The sequence below is a fragment of the Ambystoma mexicanum genome, chromosome 1p, assembly GCF_040938575.1.
Source record: "Ambystoma mexicanum isolate Mex_15411 chromosome 1p, UKY_AmexF1_1, whole genome shotgun sequence".
Lineage (NCBI taxonomy): Eukaryota > Metazoa > Chordata > Amphibia > Caudata > Ambystomatidae > Ambystoma > Ambystoma mexicanum.
Genome location: NC_090921.1, coordinates 1,473,825,691 through 1,473,847,620, shown reverse-complemented (window position 1 = coordinate 1,473,847,620; position 21,930 = coordinate 1,473,825,691). Strand labels below are relative to the sequence as shown.

General features: G+C 42.7%; 3 non-coding genes across 3 annotated transcripts; all 3 read right to left on the bottom strand.

The window, feature by feature from the left end:
• Window positions 1-654: 654 nt before the first annotated feature.
• Window positions 655-728, bottom strand: TRNAI-AAU (transfer RNA isoleucine (anticodon AAU)). Its single transcript has one exon. It is a non-coding gene; the product is annotated as a tRNA-Ile (tRNA).
• Window positions 729-2,233: 1,505 nt separating this feature from the next.
• Window positions 2,234-2,307, bottom strand: TRNAI-AAU (transfer RNA isoleucine (anticodon AAU)). The gene has a single exon. It is a non-coding gene; the product is annotated as a tRNA-Ile (tRNA).
• Window positions 2,308-18,748: 16,441 nt separating this feature from the next.
• On the bottom strand, window positions 18,749-18,822 carry TRNAI-AAU (transfer RNA isoleucine (anticodon AAU)). The gene has a single exon. It is a non-coding gene; the product is annotated as a tRNA-Ile (tRNA).
• Between the last annotated feature and the right edge of the window lie 3,108 nt (window positions 18,823-21,930).

The window sequence follows — 21,930 nt, the reverse complement described above, 5'->3', positions numbered from 1 at the left end:
GAAAAAAAATGCCTAACTCATTCACACAGACAACCCTTATCCTCACAACAACCTAAAGAAAAACTCCATGTGATCTGAAGGAAATTCATGAATATTACAATTATCTTCAAACTGACTTGTGGCCTGCATCACATTTAGGTAGTACTGCGACAAAGAAGGTTAAATGCATCTCATTGGTCATTTCCCACAGCAGTACTGACCTGTGACCATTTATGGACTGCTGCTTCCAACAAAACAGCAAACTTGTCATAGTAAATCTAAAGCTGTGGGTGGGAATTCTGCATCAATCTAATGCTTCTGCAGACATTTTTCCCAAATTGACAAAGTGGCCAATACTGGGATCAAATTCACTAACTTGGCGTGATTAGCACCATGCTCAGTCAGAACAAGTATGCTTCCGACTGGAGCATAGGAGGGAGGCCAGTTGCAGGGGGGAGTTTTCTTTCTTTGAAAGAAAATGCCTAACTCATTTACAAATACAACCCTTATCCTCACCACAACATTGGTTATGTCCGCAGCAGTACTGACCCGTGACTATGTATGCACAGCTGCTTCCAACAAAACAGCAATCTTGTGTTAGTAACTCTAAAGCTGTGAGTGCCAATTCTGCATCAATCTCATCCTTCTGCAGAAATATTTCCCAAAATGACAAAGTGGCCAATACGGGGATCGAACCCGTGACCTTGGCGTTATTAGTACCACACTCTAACCAACTGAGCTAACCGGCCAGCTGAGAGGGACATTTCTGACTGGACCATAAGAGGGAGGCCAGTTGCAGGGGGGTTTTTTCTTCCCTTGGAAAAAAAATGCCTAACTCATTCACACATAAAACCCTTATCCTCACAACAACCTAAAGAAAAACTACATGTGATCTGAAGGAAATTAATGAATATGACAATTATCTTCAAACTGACTTGTAGCCTGCATCACATTTAAGTAGAACTGGGACAAAGAAGGTTAAATGCATCTCATTGGTCATTTCCCACAGCAGTACTGACCTGTGACCATTTATGGACTGCTGCTTCCAACAAAACAGCAAACTTGTCATAGTAAATCTAAAGCTGTGGGTGGGAATTCTGCATCAATCTCATGCTTCTGCAGAAATATTTCCCAAATTGACAAAGTGGCCAATACTGGGATCAAATTCGCTAACTTGGCGTGATTAGCACCATGCTCAGTCAGAAAAAGTATGCCTTCTGACTGGAGCATAGGAGGGAGGCCAGTTGCAGGGGGGAGTTTTCTTCCCTTGAAAGAAAATGCCTAACTCATTCACAAATACAACCCTTATCCTCACAACAACATTGGTTATGTCCGCAGTAGTACTGACCCGTGACCATGTATGCACAGCTGCTTCCAACAAAACAGCAATCTTGTGTTAGTAACTCTAAAGCTGTGAGTGCCAATTCTGCATCAATCTCATCCTTCTGCAGAAATATTTCCCAAATTGACAAAGTGGCCAATACTGGGATCAAATTCGCTAACTTGGCGTGATTAGCACCATGCTCAGTCAGAAAAAGTAAGCCTTCTGACTGGAGCATAGGAGGGAGGCCAGTTGCAGGGGGATTTTTTCTTCCCTTGGAAAAAAAATGCCTAACTCATTCACACATAAAACCCTTATCCTCACAGCAACCTAAAGAAAAACTACATGTGATCTGAAGGAAATTCACGAATATGACAATTATCTTCAAACTGACTTGTAGCCTGCATCACATTTAAGTAGAACTGGGACAAAGAAGGTTAAATGCATCTCATTGGTCATTTCCCACAGCAGTACTGACCTGTGACCATTTATGGACTGCTGCTTCCAACAAAACAGGAAACTAGTCATAGTAAATCTAAAGCTGTGGGTCGGAATTCTGCATCAATCTCATGCTTCTGCAGAAATATTTCCCAAATTGACAAAGTGGCCAATACTGGGATCAAATTCGCTAACTTGGCGTGATTAGCACCATGCTCAGTCAAAAAAAGTATGCCTTCTGACTGGAGTACAGGAGGGAGGCCAGTTGCAGGGGGGAGTTTTCTTCCCTTGAAAGAAAATGCCTAACTCATTCACAAATACAACCCTTATCCTCACAACAACATTAGTTATGTCCGCAGCAGTACTGACCCGTGACTATGTATGCACAGCTGCTTCCAACAAAACAGCAATCTTGTGTTAGTAACTCTAAAGCTGTGAGTGCCAATTCTGCATCAATCTCATCCTTCTGCAGAAATATTTCCCAAAATGACAAAGTGGCCAATACGGGGATCGAACCCGTGACCTTGGCGTTATTAGCACCACGCTCTAACCAACTGAGCTAACCGGCCAGCTTAGAGGCATATTTCTGACTGGAGCATAAGAGGGAGGCCAGTTGCAGGGGGACTTTTTCTTCCCTTGGAAAAAAAATGCCTTACTCATTCACACATAAAACCCTTATCCTCACAACAACCTAAAGAAAAACTACATGTGATCTGAAGGAAATTCATGAATATGACAATTATCTTCAAACTGACTTGTAGCCTGCATCACATTTAAGTAGAACTGGGACAAAGAAGGTTAAATGCATCTCATTGGTCATTTCCCACAGCAGTACTGACCTGTGACCATTTATGGACTGCTGCTTCCAACAAAACAGCAAACTAGTCATAGCAAATCTAAAGCTGTGGGTGGGAATTCTGCATCAATCTCATGCTTCTGCAGAAATATTTCCCAAATTGACAAAGTGGCCAATACTGGGATCAAATTCGCTAACTTGGCGTGATTAGCACCATGCTCAGTCAGAAAAAGTATGCCTTCTTACTGGAGCATAGGAGGGAGGCCAGTTGCAGGGGGGAGTTTTCTTCCCTTGAAAGAAAATGCCTAACTCATTCACAAATACAACCCTTATCCTCACAACAACATTGGTTATGTCCGCAGCAGTACTGACCCGTGACTATGTATGCACAGCTGCTTCCAACAAAACAGCAATCTTGTGTTAGTAACTCTAAAGCTGTGAGTGCCAATTCTGCATCAATCTCATCCTTCTGCAGAAATATTTCCCAAAATGACAAAGTGGCCAATACGGGGATCAAACCCGTGACCTTGGTGTTATTAGCACCACGCTCTAACCAACTGAGCTAACAGGCCTATATCTAACTGGAGCATAAGAGGGAGGCCAGTTGCAGGGGGATTTTTTCTTCCCTTGGAAAAAAAATGCCTAAGTCATTCACACATAAAACCCTTATCCTCACAACAACCTAAAGAAAAACTACATGTGATCTGAAGGAAATTCATGAATATGACAATTATCTTCAAACTGACTTGTAGCCTTCATCACATTTAAGTAGAACTGGGACAAAGAAGGTTAAATGCATCTCATTGGTCATTTCCCACAGCAGTACTGACCTGTGACCATTTATGGACTGCTGTTTCCAACAAAACAGCAAACTAGTCATAGTAAATCTAAAGCTGTGGGTGGGAATTCTGCATCAATCTCATGCTTCTGCAGAAATATTTCCCAAATTGACAAAGTGGCCAATACTGGGATCAAATCCGCTAACTTGCCGTGATTAGCACCATGCTCAGTCAGAAAAAGTATGCCTTCTGACTGGAGCATAGGAGGGAGGCCAGTTGCAGGGGGGAGTTTTCTTCCCTTGAAAGAAAATGCCTAACTCATTCACAAATACAACCCTTATCCTCACAACAACATTGGTTATGTCCCGCAACAGTACTGACCCGTGACCATGTATGCACAGCTGCTTCCAACAAAACAGCAATCTTGTGTTAGTAACTCTAAAGCTGTGAGTGCCAATTCTGCATCAATCTCATGCTTCTGCAGAAATATTTCCCAAAATGAAAAGGTGGCCAATACGGGGACCCGTGACCTTGCCATTATTAGCCCCACGCTCTAACCAAATGAGCTAAACAGCCAGCTGAGAGATTTGTTTCTGACTAAAGCATAAGCAGGAGGCCAGTTGTAGGGGGATGTTTTCTTCCCTTGGAAAAAAAATGCCTAACTCATTCACACAGACAACCCTTATCCTCACAACAACCTAAAGAAAAACTCCATGTGATCTGAAGGAAATTCATGAATATTACAATTATCTTCAAACTGACTTGTGGCCTGCATCACATTTAGGTAGTACTGCGACAAAGAAGGTTAAATGCATCTCATTGGTCGTTTCCCACAGCAGTACTGACCTGTGACCATTTACGGACTGCTGCTTCCAACAAAACAGCAAACTTGTCATAGTAAATCTAAAGCTGTGGGTGGGAATTCTGCATCAATCTAATGCTTCTGCAGACATTTTTTCCCAAATTGACAAAGTGGCCAATACTGGGATCAAATTCTCTAACTTGGCGTGATTAGCACCATGCTCAGTCAGAAAAAGTATGCTTCTGACTGGAGCATAGGAGGGAGGCCAGTTGCAGGGGGGATTTTCTTTCCTTGAAAGAAAATGCCTAACTCATTCACAAATACAACCCTTATCCTCACAACAACATTGGTTATGTCCGCAGCAGTACTGACCCGTGACTATGTATGCACAGCTGCTTCCAACAAAACAGCAATCTTGTGTTAGTAACTCTAAAGCTGTGAGTGCCAATTCTGCATCAATCTCATCCTTCTGCAGAAATATTTCCCAAAATGACAAAGTGGCCAATACGGGGATCGAACCCGTGACCTTGGTGTTATTAGCACCACGCTCTAACCAACTGAGCTAACCTGCCAGCTGAGAGGCATATTTCTGACTGGACCATAAGAGGGAGGCCAGTTGCAGGGGGATTTTTTCTTCCCTTGGAAAAAAAATGCCTAACTCATTCACACATAAAACCCTTATCCTCACAACAACCTAAAGAAAAACTACATGTGATCTGAAGGAAATTGATGAATATGACAATTATCTTCAAACTGACTTGTAGCCTGCATCACATTTAAGTAGAACTGGGACAAAGAAGGTTAAATGCATCTCATTGGTCATTTCCCACAGCAGTACTGACCTGTGACCATTTATGGACTGCTGCTTCCAACAAAACAGCAAACTAGTCATAGTAAATCTAAAGCTGTGGGTGGGAATTCTGCATCAATCTCATGCTTCTGCAGAAATATTTCCCAAATTGACAAAGTGGCCAATACTGGGATCAAATCCGCTAACTTGGCGTGATTAGCACCATGCTCAGTCAGAAAAAGTATGCCTTCTGACTGGAGCATAGGAGGGAGGCCAGTTGCAGGGGGGAGTTTTCTTCCCTTGAAAGAAAATGCCTAACTCATTCACAAATACAAGCCTTATCCTCACAACAACATTGGTTATGTCCGCAGCAGTACTGACCCGTGACTATGTATGCACAACTGCTTCCAACAAAACAGCAATCTTGTGTTAGTAACTCTAAAGCTGTGAGTGCCAATTCTGCATCAATCTCATGCTTCTGCAGAAATATTTCCCAAAATGACAAAGTGGCCAATACGGGGATCGAACCTGTGACCTTGGCGTTATTAGCACCACGCTCTAACCAACGGAGCTAACCGGCCAGCTGAGAGGCATATTTCTGACTGGAGCATAAGAGGGAGGCCAGTTGCAGGGGGATTTTTTCTTCCCTTGGAAAAAAATGCCTAACTCATTCACACATAAAACCCTTATCCTCACAACAACCTAAAGAAAAACTACATGTGATCTGAAGGAAATTCATGAATATGACAATTATCTTCAAACTGACTTGTAGCCTGCATCACATTTAAGTAGAACTGGGACAAAGAAGGTTAAATGCATCTCATTGGTCATTTCCCACAGCAGTACTGACCTGTGACCATTTATGGACTGCTGCTTCCAACAAAACAGCAAACTAGTCATAGTAAATCTAAAGCTGTGGGTGGGAATTCTGCATCAATCTCATGCTTCTGCAGAAATATTTCCCAAATTGACAAAGTGGCCAATACTGGGATCAAATTCGCTAACTTGGCGTGATTAGCACCATGCTCAGTCAGAAAAAGTATGCCTTCTGACTGGAGCATAGGAGGGAGGCCAGTTGCAGGGGGGAGTTTTCTTCCCTTGAAAGAAAATGCCTAACTCATTCACAAATACAACCCTTATCCTCACAACAACATTGGTTATGTCCGCAGCAGTACTGACCCGTGACTATGTATGCACAGCTGATTCCAACAAAACAGCAATCTTGTGTTAGTAACTCTAAAGCTGTGAGTGCCAATTCTGCATCAATCTCATGCTTCTGCAGAAATATTTCCCAAAATGACAAAGTGGCCAATACGGGGATCGAACCCGTGACCTTGGCATTATTAGCACCACGCTCTAACGGGCCAGCTGAGAGTCCTGTTTCTGACTGGAGCATAAGAGGAAGGCCAGTTGCAGGGGGATTTTTTCTTCCCTTGGAAAAAAAATGCCTAACTCATTCACACATAAAACCCTTATCCTCACAACAACCTAAAGAAAAACTCCATGTGATCTGAAGGAAATTCATGAATATGACAATTATCTTCAAACTGACTTGTAGCCTGCATCACATTTAAGTAGAACTGGGACAAAGAAGGTTAAATGCATCTCATTGGTCATTTCCCACAGCAGTACTGACCTGTGACCATTTATGGACTGCTGCTTCCAACAAAACAGCAAACTAGTCATAGTAAATCTAAAGTTGTGGGTGGGAATTCTGCATCAATCTCATGCTTCTGCAGAAATATTTCCCAAATTGACAAAGTGGCCAATACTGGGATCAAATTCGCTAACTTGGCGTGATTAGCACCATGCTCAGTCAGAAAAAGTATGCCTTCTGACTGGAGCATAGGAGGGAGGCCAGTTGCAGGGGGGAGTTTTCTTCCCTTGAAAGAAAATGCCTAACTCATTCACAAATACAACCCTTATCCTCACAACAACATTGGTTATGTCCCGCAGCAGTACTGACCCGTGACCATCTATGCACAGCTGCTTCCAACAAAACAGCAATCTTGTGTTAGTAACTCTAAAGCTGTGAGTGCCAATTCTGCATCAATCTCATGCTTCTGCAGAAATATTTCCCAAAATGACAAAGTGGCCAATACGGGGATCGAACTCGTGACATTGGCGTTATTAGCACCACGCTCTAACCGGCCAGCTGAGAGTCCTTTTTCTGACTGGAGCATAAGAGGGAGGCCAGTTGCAGGGGGATTTTTTCTTCCCTTGGAAAAAAAATGCCTAACTCCTTCACACATAAAACCCTTATCCTCACAACAACCTAAAGAAAAACTACATGTGATCTGAAGGAAATTCATGAATATGACAATTATCTTCAAACTGACTTGTAGCCTGCATCACATTTAAGTAGAACTGGGACAAAGAAGGTTAAATGCATCTCATTGGTCATTTCCCACAGCAGTACTGACCTGTGACCATTTATGGACTGCTGCTTCCAACAAAACAGCAAACTGGTCATAGTACATCTAAAGTTGTGGGTGGGAATTCTGCATCAATCTCATGCTTCTGCAGAAATATTTCCCAAATTGACAAAGTGGCCAATACTGGGATCAAATTCGCTAACTTGGCGTGATTAGCACCATGCTCAGTCAGAAAAAGTATGCCTTCTGACTGGAGCATAGGAGGGAGGCCAGTTGCAGGGGGGAGTTTTCTTCCCTTGAAAGAAAATGCCTAACTCATTCACAAATACAACCCTTATCCTCACAACAACATTGGTTATGTCCGCAGCAGTACTGACCCGTGACTATGTATGCACAGCTGCTTCCAACAAAACAGCAATCTTGTGTTAGTAACTCTAAAGCTGTGAGTGCCAATTCTGCATCAATCTCATGCTTCTGCAGAAATATTTCCCAAAATGACAAAGTGGCCAATACGGGGATCAAACCTGTGACCTTGGCGTGATTAGCACCACGCTCTAACCAACTGAGCTAACCGTCTAGCTGAGAGGCATATTTCTGACTGGAGCATAAGAGGGAGGCCAGTTGCAGGGGAATTTTTTCTTCCCTTGGAAAAAAATGCCTAACTCATTCACACATAAAACCCTTATCCTCACAACAACCTAAAGAAAAACTACATGTGATCTGAAGGAAATTCACGAATATGACAATTATCTTCAAACTGACTTGTAGCCTGCATCACATTTAAGTAGAACTGGGACAAAGAAGGTTAAATGCATCTCATTGGTCATTTCCCACAGCAGTACTGACCTGTGACCATTTATGGACTGCTGCTTCCAACAAAACAGCAAACTAGTCATAGTAAATCTAAAGCTGTGGATGGGAATTCTGCATCAATCTCATGCTTCTGCAGAAATATTTCCCAAATTGACAAAGTGGCCAATACTGGGATCAAATTCGCTGACTTGGCGTGATTAGCACCATGCTCAGTCAGAAAAAGTATGCCTTCTGACTGGAGCATAGGAGGGAGGCCAGTTGCTGGGGGTAGTTTTCTTCCCTTGAAAGAAAATGCCTACCTCATTCACAAATACAACCCTTATCCTCACAACAACATTGGTTATGTCCCGCAGCAGTACTGACCCGTGACCATGTATGCACAGCTGCTACCAACAAAACAGCAATCTTGTGTTAGTAACTCTAAAGCTGTGAGTGCCAATTCTGCATCAATCTCATGCTTCTGCAGAAATATTTCCCAAAATGACAAAGTGGCCAATATGGGGATCCAACCCGTGACCTTGGCGTTATTAGCACCACGCTCTAACCAACTGAGCTAACCGGCCAGCTGAAAGTCTTTTTCCCTTGGAAAAAAAATGCCTAACTCATTCACACATAAAACCCTTATCCTCACAACAACCTAAAGAAAAACTACATGTGATCTGAAGGAAATTCATGAATATGACAATTATCTTCAAACTGACTTGTAGCCTGCATCACATTTAAGTAGAACTGGGACAAAGAAGGTTAAATGCATCTCATTGGTCATTTCCCACAGCAGTACTGACCTGTGACCATTTATGGACTGCTGCTTCCAACAAAACAGCAAACTAGTCATAGTAAATCTAAAGCTGTGGGTGGGAATTCTGCATCAATCTCATGCTTCTGCAGAAATATTTCCCAAATTGACAAAGTGGCCAATACTGGGATCAAATTCGCTAACTTGGCGTGATTAGCACCATGCTCAGTCAGAAAAAGTATGCCTTCTGACTGGAGCATAGGAGGGAGGCCAGTTGCAGGGGGGAGTTTTCTTCCCTTGAAAGAAAATGCCTAACTCATTCACAAATACAACCCTTATCCTCACAACAACATTGGTTATGTCCGCAGCAGTACTGACCCGTGACTATGTATGCACAGCTGCTTCCAACAAAACAGCAATCTTGTGTTAGTAACTCTAAAGCTGTGAGTGCCAATTCTGCATCAATCTCATGCTTCTGCAGAAATATTTCCCAAAATGACAAAGTGGCCAATACAAGGATCGAACCCGTGACCTTGGCGTTATTAGCACCACGCTCTAACCGGCCAGCTGAGAGTCCTGTTTCTGACTGGAGCATAAGAGGGAGGCCAGTTGCAGGGGGATTTTTTCTTCCCTTGGAAAAAAAATGCCTAAGTCATTCACACATAAAACCCTTATCCTCACAACAACCTAAAGAAAAACTACATGTGATCTGAAGGAAATTCATGAATATGACAATTATCTTCAAACTGACTTGTAGCCTGCATCACATTTAAGTAGAACTGGGACAAAGAAGGTTAAATGCATCTCATTGGTCATTTCCCACAGCAGTACTGACCTGTGACCATTTATGGACTGCTGCTTCCAACAAAACAGCAAACTAATCATAGTAAATCTAAAGCTGTGGGTGGGAATTCTGCATCAATCTCATGCTTCTGCAGAAATATTTCCCAAATTGACAAAGTGGCAAATACTGGGATCAAATTCGCTGACTTGGCGTGATTAGCACCATGCTCAATCAGAAAAAGTATGCCTTCTGACTGGAGCATAGGAGGGAGGCCAGTTGCAGGGGGTAGTTTTCTTCCCTTGAAAGAAAATGCCTAACTCATTCACAAATACAACCCTTATCCTCACAACAACATTGGTTATGTCCCGCAGCAGTACTGACCCGTGACCATGTATGCACAGCTGCTACCAACAAAACAGCAATCTTGTGTTAGTAACTCTAAAGCTGTGAGTGCCAATTCTGCATCAATCTCATGCTTCTGCAGAAATATTTCCCAAAATGACAAAGTGGCCAATACGGGGATCGAACCTGTGACCTTGGCGTTATTAGCACCACGCTCTAACCAACGGAGCTAACCGGCCAGCTGAGAGGCATATTTCTGACTGGAGCATAAGAGGGAGGCCAGTTGCAGGGGGATTTTTTCTTCCCTTGGAAAAAAATGCCTAACTCATTCACACATAAAACCCTTATCCTCACAACAACCTAAAGAAAAACTACATGTGATCTGAAGGAAATTCATGAATATGACAATTATCTTCAAACTGACTTGTAGCCTGCATCACATTTAAGTAGAACTGGGACAAAGAAGGTTAAATGCATCTCATTGGTCATTTCCCACAGCAGTACTGACCTGTGACCATTTATGGACTGCTGCTTCCAACAAAACAGCAAACTAGTCATAGTAAATCTAAAGCTGTGGGTGGGAATTCTGCATCAATCTCATGCTTCTGCAGAAATATTTCCCAAATTGACAAAGTGGCCAATACTGGGATCAAATTCGCTAACTTGGCGTGATTAGCACCATGCTCAGTCAGAAAAAGTATGCCTTCTGACTGGAGCATAGGAGGGAGGCCAGTTGCAGGGGGGAGTTTTCTTCCCTTGAAAGAAAATGCCTAACTCATTCACAAATACAACCCTTATCCTCACAACAACATTGGTTATGTCCGCAGCAGTACTGACCCGTGACTATGTATGCACAGCTGATTCCAACAAAACAGCAATCTTGTGTTAGTAACTCTAAAGCTGTGAGTGCCAATTCTGCATCAATCTCATGCTTCTGCAGAAATATTTCCCAAAATGACAAAGTGGCCAATACGGGGATCGAACCCGTGACCTTGGCATTATTAGCACCACGCTCTAACGGGCCAGCTGAGAGTCCTGTTTCTGACTGGAGCATAAGAGGAAGGCCAGTTGCAGGGGGATTTTTTCTTCCCTTGGAAAAAAAATGCCTAACTCATTCACACATAAAACCCTTATCCTCACAACAACCTAAAGAAAAACTCCATGTGATCTGAAGGAAATTCATGAATATGACAATTATCTTCAAACTGACTTGTAGCCTGCATCACATTTAAGTAGAACTGGGACAAAGAAGGTTAAATGCATCTCATTGGTCATTTCCCACAGCAGTACTGACCTGTGACCATTTATGGACTGCTGCTTCCAACAAAACAGCAAACTAGTCATAGTAAATCTAAAGTTGTGGGTGGGAATTCTGCATCAATCTCATGCTTCTGCAGAAATATTTCCCAAATTGACAAAGTGGCCAATACTGGGATCAAATTCGCTAACTTGGCGTGATTAGCACCATGCTCAGTCAGAAAAAGTATGCCTTCTGACTGGAGCATAGGAGGGAGGCCAGTTGCAGGGGGGAGTTTTCTTCCCTTGAAAGAAAATGCCTAACTCATTCACAAATACAACCCTTATCCTCACAACAACATTGGTTATGTCCCGCAGCAGTACTGACCCGTGACCATCTATGCACAGCTGCTTCCAACAAAACAGCAATCTTGTGTTAGTAACTCTAAAGCTGTGAGTGCCAATTCTGCATCAATCTCATGCTTCTGCAGAAATATTTCCCAAAATGACAAAGTGGCCAATACGGGGATCGAACTCGTGACATTGGCGTTATTAGCACCACGCTCTAACCGGCCAGCTGAGAGTCCTTTTTCTGACTGGAGCATAAGAGGGAGGCCAGTTGCAGGGGGATTTTTTCTTCCCTTGGAAAAAAAATGCCTAACTCCTTCACACATAAAACCCTTATCCTCACAACAACCTAAAGAAAAACTACATGTGATCTGAAGGAAATTCATGAATATGACAATTATCTTCAAACTGACTTGTAGCCTGCATCACATTTAAGTAGAACTGGGACAAAGAAGGTTAAATGCATCTCATTGGTCATTTCCCACAGCAGTACTGACCTGTGACCATTTATGGACTGCTGCTTCCAACAAAACAGCAAACTGGTCATAGTACATCTAAAGTTGTGGGTGGGAATTCTGCATCAATCTCATGCTTCTGCAGAAATATTTCCCAAATTGACAAAGTGGCCAATACTGGGATCAAATTCGCTAACTTGGCGTGATTAGCACCATGCTCAGTCAGAAAAAGTATGCCTTCTGACTGGAGCATAGGAGGGAGGCCAGTTGCAGGGGGGAGTTTTCTTCCCTTGAAAGAAAATGCCTAACTCATTCACAAATACAACCCTTATCCTCACAACAACATTGGTTATGTCCGCAGCAGTACTGACCCGTGACTATGTATGCACAGCTGCTTCCAACAAAACAGCAATCTTGTGTTAGTAACTCTAAAGCTGTGAGTGCCAATTCTGCATCAATCTCATGCTTCTGCAGAAATATTTCCCAAAATGACAAAGTGGCCAATACGGGGATCAAACCTGTGACCTTGGCGTGATTAGCACCACGCTCTAACCAACTGAGCTAACCGTCTAGCTGAGAGGCATATTTCTGACTGGAGCATAAGAGGGAGGCCAGTTGCAGGGGGATTTTTTCTTCCCTTGGAAAAAAATGCCTAACTCATTCACACATAAAACCCTTATCCTCACAACAACCTAAAGAAAAACTACATGTGATCTGAAGGAAATTCACGAATATGACAATTATCTTCAAACTGACTTGTAGCCTGCATCACATTTAAGTAGAACTGGGACAAAGAAGGTTAAATGCATCTCATTGGTCATTTCCCACAGCAGTACTGACCTGTGACCATTTATGGACTGCTGCTTCCAACAAAACAGCAAACTAGTCATAGTAAATCTAAAGCTGTGGATGGGAATTCTGCATCAATCTCATGCTTCTGCAGAAATATTTCCCAAATTGACAAAGTGGCCAATACTGGGATCAAATTCGCTGACTTGGCGTGATTAGCACCATGCTCAGTCAGAAAAAGTATGCCTTCTGACTGGAGCATAGGAGGGAGGCCAGTTGCTGGGGGTAGTTTTCTTCCCTTGAAAGAAAATGCCTACCTCATTCACAAATACAACCCTTATCCTCACAACAACATTGGTTATGTCCCGCAGCAGTACTGACCCGTGACCATGTATGCACAGCTGCTACCAACAAAACAGCAATCTTGTGTTAGTAACTCTAAAGCTGTGAGTGCCAATTCTGCATCAATCTCATGCTTCTGCAGAAATATTTCCCAAAATGACAAAGTGGCCAATATGGGGATCCAACCCGTGACCTTGGCGTTATTAGCACCACGCTCTAACCAACTGAGCTAACCGGCCAGCTGAAAGTCTTTTTCCCTTGGAAAAAAAATGCCTAACTCATTCACACATAAAACCCTTATCCTCACAACAACCTAAAGAAAAACTACATGTGATCTTAAGGAAATTCATGAATATGACAATTATCTTCAAACTGACTTGTAGCCTGCATCACATTTAAGTAGAACTGGGACAAAGAAGGTTAAATGCATCTCATTGGTCATTTCCCACAGCAGTACTGACCTGTGACCATTTATGGACTGCTGCTTCCAACAAAACAGCAAACTAGTCATAGTAAATCTAAAGCTGTGGGTGGGAATTCTGCATCAATCTCATGCTTCTGCAGAAATATTTCCCAAATTGACAAAGTGGCCAATACTGGGATCAAATTCGCTAACTTGGCGTGATTAGCACCATGCTCAGTCAGAAAAAGTATGCCTTCTGACTGGAGCATAGGAGGGAGGCCAGTTGCAGGGGGGAGTTTTCTTCCCTTGAAAGAAAATGCCTAACTCATTCACAAATACAACCCTTATCCTCACAACAACATTGGTTATGTCCGCAGCAGTACTGACCCGTGACTATGTATGCACAGCTGCTTCCAACAAAACAGCAATCTTGTGTTAGTAACTCTAAAGCTGTGAGTGCCAATTCTGCATCAATCTCATGCTTCTGCAGAAATATTTCCCAAAATGACAAAGTGGCCAATACAAGGATCGAACCCGTGACCTTGGCGTTATTAGCACCACGCTCTAACCGGCCAGCTGAGAGTCCTGTTTCTGACTGGAGCATAAGAGGGAGGCCAGTTGCAGGGGGATTTTTTCTTCCCTTGGAAAAAAAATGCCTAAGTCATTCACACATAAAACCCTTATCCTCACAACAACCTAAAGAAAAACTACATGTGATCTGAAGGAAATTCATGAATATGACAATTATCTTCAAACTGACTTGTAGCCTGCATCACATTTAAGTAGAACTGGGACAAAGAAGGTTAAATGCATCTCATTGGTCATTTCCCACAGCAGTACTGACCTGTGACCATTTATGGACTGCTGCTTCCAACAAAACAGCAAACTAATCATAGTAAATCTAAAGCTGTGGGTGGGAATTCTGCATCAATCTCATGCTTCTGCAGAAATATTTCCCAAATTGACAAAGTGGCAAATACTGGGATCAAATTCGCTGACTTGGCGTGATTAGCACCATGCTCAATCAGAAAAAGTATGCCTTCTGACTGGAGCATAGGAGGGAGGCCAGTTGCAGGGGGTAGTTTTCTTCCCTTGAAAGAAAATGCCTAACTCATTCACAAATACAACCCTTATCCTCACAACAACATTGGTTATGTCCCGCAGCAGTACTGACCCGTGACCATGTATGCACAGCTGCTACCAACAAAACAGCAATCTTGTGTTAGTAACTCTAAAGCTGTGAGTGCCAATTCTGCATCAATCTCATGCTTCTGCAGAAATATTTCCCAAAATGACAAAGTGGCCAATACGGGGATCGAACCTGTGACCTTGGCGTTATTAGCACCACGCTCTAACCAACGGAGCTAACCGGCCAGCTGAGAGGCATATTTCTGACTGGAGCATAAGAGGGAGGCCAGTTGCAGGGGGATTTTTTCTTCCCTTGGAAAAAAATGCCTAACTCATTCACACATAAAACCCTTATCCTCACAACAACCTAAAGAAAAACTACATGTGATCTGAAGGAAATTCATGAATATGACAATTATCTTCAAACTGACTTGTAGCCTGCATCACATTTAAGTAGAACTGGGACAAAGAAGGTTAAATGCATCTCATTGGTCATTTCCCACAGCAGTACTGACCTGTGACCATTTATGGACTGCTGCTTCCAACAAAACAGCAAACTAGTCATAGTAAATCTAAAGCTGTGGGTGGGAATTCTGCATCAATCTCATGCTTCTGCAGAAATATTTCCCAAATTGACAAAGTGGCCAATACTGGGATCAAATTCGCTAACTTGGCGTGATTAGCACCATGCTCAGTCAGAAAAAGTATGCCTTCTGACTGGAGCATAGGAGGGAGGCCAGTTGCAGGGGGGAGTTTTCTTCCCTTGAAAGAAAATGCCTAACTCATTCACAAATACAACCCTTATCCTCACAACAACATTGGTTATGTCCGCAGCAGTACTGACCCGTGACTATGTATGCACAGCTGATTCCAACAAAACAGCATTCTTGTGTTAGTAACTCTAAAGCTGTGAGTGCCAATTCTGCATCAATCTCATGCTTCTGCAGAAATATTTCCCAAAATGACAAAGTGGCCAATACGGGGATCGAACTCGTGACATTGGCGTTATTAGCACCACGCTCTAACCGGCCAGCTGAGAGTCCTTTTTCTGACTGGAGCATAAGAGGGAGGCCAGTTGCAGGGGGATTTTTTCTTCCCTTGGAAAAAAAATGCCTAACTCCTTCACACATAAAACCCTTATCCTCACAACAACCTAAAGAAAAACTACATGTGATCTGAAGGAAATTCATGAATATGACAATTATCTTCAAACTGACTTGTAGCCTGCATCACATTTAAGTAGAACTGGGACAAAGAAGGTTAAATGCATCTCATTGGTCATTTCCCACAGCAGTACTGACCTGTGACCATTTATGGACTGCTGCTTCCAACAAAACAGCAAACTGGTCATAGTACATCTAAAGTTGTGGGTGGGAATTCTGCATCAATCTCATGCTTCTGCAGAAATATTTCCCAAATTGACAAAGTGGCCAATACTGGGATCAAATTCGCTAACTTGGCGTGATTAGCACCATGCTCAGTCAGAAAAAGTATGCCTTCTGACTGGAGCATAGGAGGGAGGCCAGTTGCAGGGGGGAGTTTTCTTCCCTTGAAAGAAAATGCCTAACTCATTCACAAATACAACCCTTATCCTCACAACAACATTGGTTATGTCCGCAGCAGTACTGACCCGTGACTATGTATGCACAGCTGCTTCCAACAAAACAGCAATCTTGTGTTAGTAACTCTAAAGCTGTGAGTGCCAATTCTGCATCAATCTCATGCTTCTGCAGAAATATTTCCCAAAATGACAAAGTGGCCAATACGGGATCAAACCTGTGACCTTGGCGTGATTAGCACCACGCTCTAACCAACTGAGCTAACCGTCTAGCTGAGAGGCATATTTCTGACTGGAGCATAAGAGGGAGGCCAGTTGCAGGGGGATTTTTTCTTCCCTTGGAAAAAAATGCCTAACTCATTCACACATAAAACCCTTATCCTCACAACAACCTAAAGAAAAACTACATGTGATCTGAAGGAAATTCACGAATATGACAATTATCTTCAAACTGACTTGTAGCCTGCATCACATTTAAGTAGAACTGGGACAAAGAAGGTTAAATGCATCTCATTGGTCATTTCCCACAGCAGTACTGACCTGTGACCATTTATGGACTGCTGCTTCCAACAAAACAGCAAACTAGTCATAGTAAATCTAAAGCTGTGGATGGGAATTCTGCATCAATCTCATGCTTCTGCAGAAATATTTCCCAAATTGACAAAGTGGCCAATACTGGGATCAAATTCGCTGACTTGGCGTGATTAGCACCATGCTCAGTCAGAAAAAGTATGCCTTCTGACTGGAGCATAGGAGGGAGGCCAGTTGCTGGGGGTAGTTTTCTTCCCTTGAAAGAAAATGCCTACCTCATTCACAAATACAACCCTTATCCTCACAACAACATTGGTTATGTCCCGCAGCAGTACTGACCCGTGACCATGTATGCACAGCTGCTACCAACAAAACAGCAATCTTGTGTTAGTAACTCTAAAGCTGTGAGTGCCAATTCTGCATCAATCTCATGCTTCTGCAGAAATATTTCCCAAAATGACAAAGTGGCCAATATGGGGATCCAACCCGTGACCTTGGCGTTATTAGCACCACGCTCTAACCAACTGAGCTAACCGGCCAGCTGAAACTCTTTTTCCCTTGGAAAAAAAATGCCTAACTCATTCACACATAAAACCCTTATCCTCACAACAACCTAAAGAAAAACTACATGTGATCTGAAGGAAATTCATGAATATGACAATTATCTTCAAACTGACTTGTAGCCTGCATCACATTTAAGTAGAACTGGGACAAAGAAGGTTAAATGCATCTCATTGGTCATTTCCCACAGCAGTACTGACCTGTGACCATTTATGGACTGCTGCTTCCAACAAAACAGCAAACTAGTCATAGTAAATCTAAAGCTGTGGGTGGGAATTCTGCATCAATCTCATGCTTCTGCAGAAATATTTCCCAAATTGACAAAGTGGCCAATACTGGGATCAAATTCGCTAACTTGGCGTGATTAGCACCATGCTCAGTCAGAAAAAGTATGCCTTCTGACTGGAGCATAGGAGGGAGGCCAGTTGCAGGGGGGAGTTTTCTTCCCTTGAAAGAAAATGCCTAACTCATTCACAAATACAACCCTTATCCTCACAACAACATTGGTTATGTCCGCAGCAGTACTGACCCGTGACTATGTATGCACAGCTGCTTCCAACAAAACAGCAATCTTGTGTTAGTAACTCTAAAGCTGTGAGTGCCAATTCTGCATCAATCTCATGCTTCTGCAGAAATATTTCCCAAAATGACAAAGTGGCCAATACAAGGATCGAACCCGTGACCTTGGCGTTATTAGCACCACGCTCTAACCGGCCAGCTGAGAGTCCTGTTTCTGACTGGAGCATAAGAGGGAGGCCAGTTGCAGGGGGATTTTTTCTTCCCTTGGAAAAAAAATGCCTAAGTCATTCACACATAAAACCCTTATCCTCACAACAACCTAAAGAAAAACTACATGTGATCTGAAGGAAATTCATGAATATGACAATTATCTTCAAACTGACTTGTAGCCTGCATCACATTTAAGTAGAACTGGGACAAAGAAGGTTAAATGCATCTCATTGGTCATTTCCCACAGCAGTACTGACCTGTGACCATTTATGGACTGCTGCTTCCAACAAAACAGCAAACTAATCATAGTAAATCTAAAGCTGTGGGTGGGAATTCTGCATCAATCTCATGCTTCTGCAGAAATATTTCCCAAATTGACAAAGTGGCAAATACTGGGATCAAATTCGCTGACTTGGCGTGATTAGCACCATGCTCAATCAGAAAAAGTATGCCTTCTGATTGGAGCATAGGAGGGAGGCCAGTTGCAGGGGGTAGTTTTCTTCCCTTGAAAGAAAATGCCTAACTCATTCACAAATACAACCCTTATCCTCACAACAACATTGGTTATGTCCCGCAGCAGTACTGACCCGTGACCATGTATGCACAGCTGCTACCAACAAAACAGCAATCTTGTGTTAGTACCTCTAAAGCTGTGAGTGCCAATTCTGCATCAATCTGATGCTTCTGCAGAAATATTTCCCAAAATGACAAAGTGGCCAATACGGGGATCGAACCCGTGACCTTGGCGTTATTAGCACCACGCTCTAACCTACTGAGCTAACCGGCCAGCTGAGAGTCTTTTTCCCTTGGAAAAAAAATGCCTAACTCATTCACACATAAAACCCTTATCCTCACAACAACCTAAAGAAAAACTACATGTGATCTGAAGGAAATTCATGAATATGACAATTATCTTCAAACTGACTTGTAGCCTGCATCACATTTAAGTAGAACTGGGACAAAGAAGGTTAAATGCATCTCATTGGTCATTTCCCACAGCAGTACTGACCTGTGACCATTTATGGACTGCTGCTTCCAACAAAACAGCAAACTGGTCATAGTAAATCTAAAGTCGTGGGTGGGAATTCTGCATCAATCTCATGCTTCTGCAGAAATATTTCCCAAATTGACAAAGTGGCCAATACTGGGATCAAATTCGCTAACTTGGCGTGATTAGCACCATGCTCAGTCAGAAAAAGTATGCCTTCTGACTGGAGCATAGGAGGGAGGCCAGTTGCAGGGGGGAGTTTTCTTCCCTTGAAAGAAAATGCCTAACTCATTCACAAATACAACCCTTATCCTCACAACAACATTGGTTATGTCCGCAGCAGTACTGACCCGTGACTATGTATGCACAGCTGCTTCCAACAAAACAGCAATCTTGTGTTAGTAACTCTAAAGCTGTGAGTGCCAATTCTGCATCAATCTCATGCTTCTGCAGAAATATTTCCCAAAATGACAAAGTGGCCAATAAGGGGATCGAACCCGTGACCTTGGCGTTATTAGCACCACGCTCTAACGGGCCAGCTGAGAGTCCTGTTTCTGACTACAGCATAAGAGGAAGGCCAGTTGCATGGGGATTTTTTCTTCCCTTGGAAAAATGATGCCTAACTCATTCACACATAAAACCCTTATCCTCACAACAACCTAAAGAAAAACTACATGTGATCTGAAGGAAATTCATGAATATGACAATTATCTTCAAACTGACTTGTAGCCTGCATCACATTTAAGTAGAACTGGGACAAAGAAGGTTAAATGCATCTCATTGGTCATTTCCCACAGCAGTACTGACCTGTGACCATTTATGGACTGCTGCTTCCAACAAAACAGCAAACTAGTCATAGTAAATCTAAAGTTGTGGGTGGGAATTCTGCATCAATCTCATGCTTCTGCAGAAATATTTCCCAAATTGACAAAGTGGCCAATACTGGGATCAAATTCGCTAACTTGGCGTGATTAGCACCATGCTCAGTCAGAAAAAGTATGCCTTCTGACTGGAGCATAGGAGGGAGGCCAGTTGCAGGGGGGAGTTTTCTTCCCTTGAAAGAAAATGCCTAACTCATTCACAAATACAACCCTTATCCTCACAACAACATTAGTTATGTCCCGCAGCAGTACTGACCCGTGACCATGTATGCAGAGCTGCTTCCAACAAAACAGCAATCTTGTGTTAGTAACTCTAAAGCTGTGAGTGCCAATTCTGCATCAATCTCATGCTTCTGCAGAAATATTTCCCAAAATGACAAAGTGGCCAATACGTGGATCGAACCCGTGACCTTGGCATTATTAGCACCACGCTCTAACCGGCCAGCTGAGAGTCCTTTTTCTGACTGGAGCATAAGAGGGAGGCCAGTTGCAGGGGAATTTTTTCTTCCCTTGGAAAAAAAATGCCTAACTCATTCACACATAAAACCCTTATCCTCACAACAACCTAAAGAAAAACTACATGTGATCTGAAGGAAATTCATGAATATGACAATTATCTTCAAACTGACTTGTAGCCTGCATCACATTTAAGTAGAACTGGGACAAAGAAGGTTAAATGCATCTCATTGGTCATTTCCCACAGCAGTACTGACCTGTGACCATTTATGGACTGCTGCTTCCAACAAAACAGCAAACTGGTCATAGTAAATCTAAAGTTGTGGGTGGGAATTCTGCATCAATCTCATGCTTCTGCAGAAATATTTCCCAAATTGACAAAGTGGCCAATACTGGGATCAAATTCGCTAACTTGGCGTGATTAGCACCATGCTCAGTCAGAAAAAGTATGCCTTCTGACTGGAGCATAGGAGGGAGGCCAGTTGCAGGGGGGAGTTTTCTTCCCTTGAAAGAAAATGCCTAACTCATTCACAAATACAACCCTTATCCTCACAACAACATTGGTTATGTCCGCAGCAGTACTGACCCGTGACTATGTATGCACAGCTGCTTCCAACAAAACAGCAATCTTGTGTTAGTAACTCTAAAGCTGTGAGTGCCAATTCTGCATCAATCTCATGCTTCTGCAGAAATATTTCCCAAAATGACAAAGTGGCCAATACGGGGATCAAACCTGTGACCTTGGCGTGATTAGCACCACGCTCTAACCAACTGAGCTAACCGGCCAGCTGAGAGGCATATTTCTGACTGGAGCATAAGAGGGAGGCCAGTTGCAGGGGGATTTTTTCTTCCCTTGGAAAAAAATGCCTAACTCATTCACACATAAAACCCTTATCCTCACAACAACCTAAAGAAAAACTACATGTGATCTGAAGGAAATTCACGAATATGACAATTATCTTCAAACTGACTTGTAGCCTGCATCACATTTAAGTAGAACTGGGACAAAGAAGGTTAAATGCATCTCATTGGTCATTTCCCACAGCAGTACTGACCTGTGACCATTTATGGACTGCTGCTTCCAACAAAACAGCAAACTAGTCATAGTAAATCTAAAGCTGTGGGTGGGAATTCTGCATCAATCTCATGCTTCTGCAGAAATATTTCCCAAATTGTCAAAGTGGCCAATACTGGGATCAAATTCGCTGACTTGGCGTGATTAGCACCATGCTCAGTCACAAAAAGTATGCCTTCTGACTGGAGCATAGGAGGGAGGCCAGTTGCTGGGGGTAGTTTTCTTCCCTTGAAAGAAAATGCCTAACTCATTCACAAATACAACCCTTATCCTCACAACAACATTGGTTATGTCCCGCAGCAGTACTGACCCGTGACCATGTATGCACAGCTGCTACCAACAAAACAGCAATCTTGTGTTAGTAACTCTAAAGCTGTGAGTGCCAATTCTGCATCAATCTCATGCTTCTGCAGAAATATTTCCCAAAATGACAAAGTGGCCAATACGGGGATCCAACCCGTGACCTTTGCGTTATTAGCACCACGCTCTAACCAA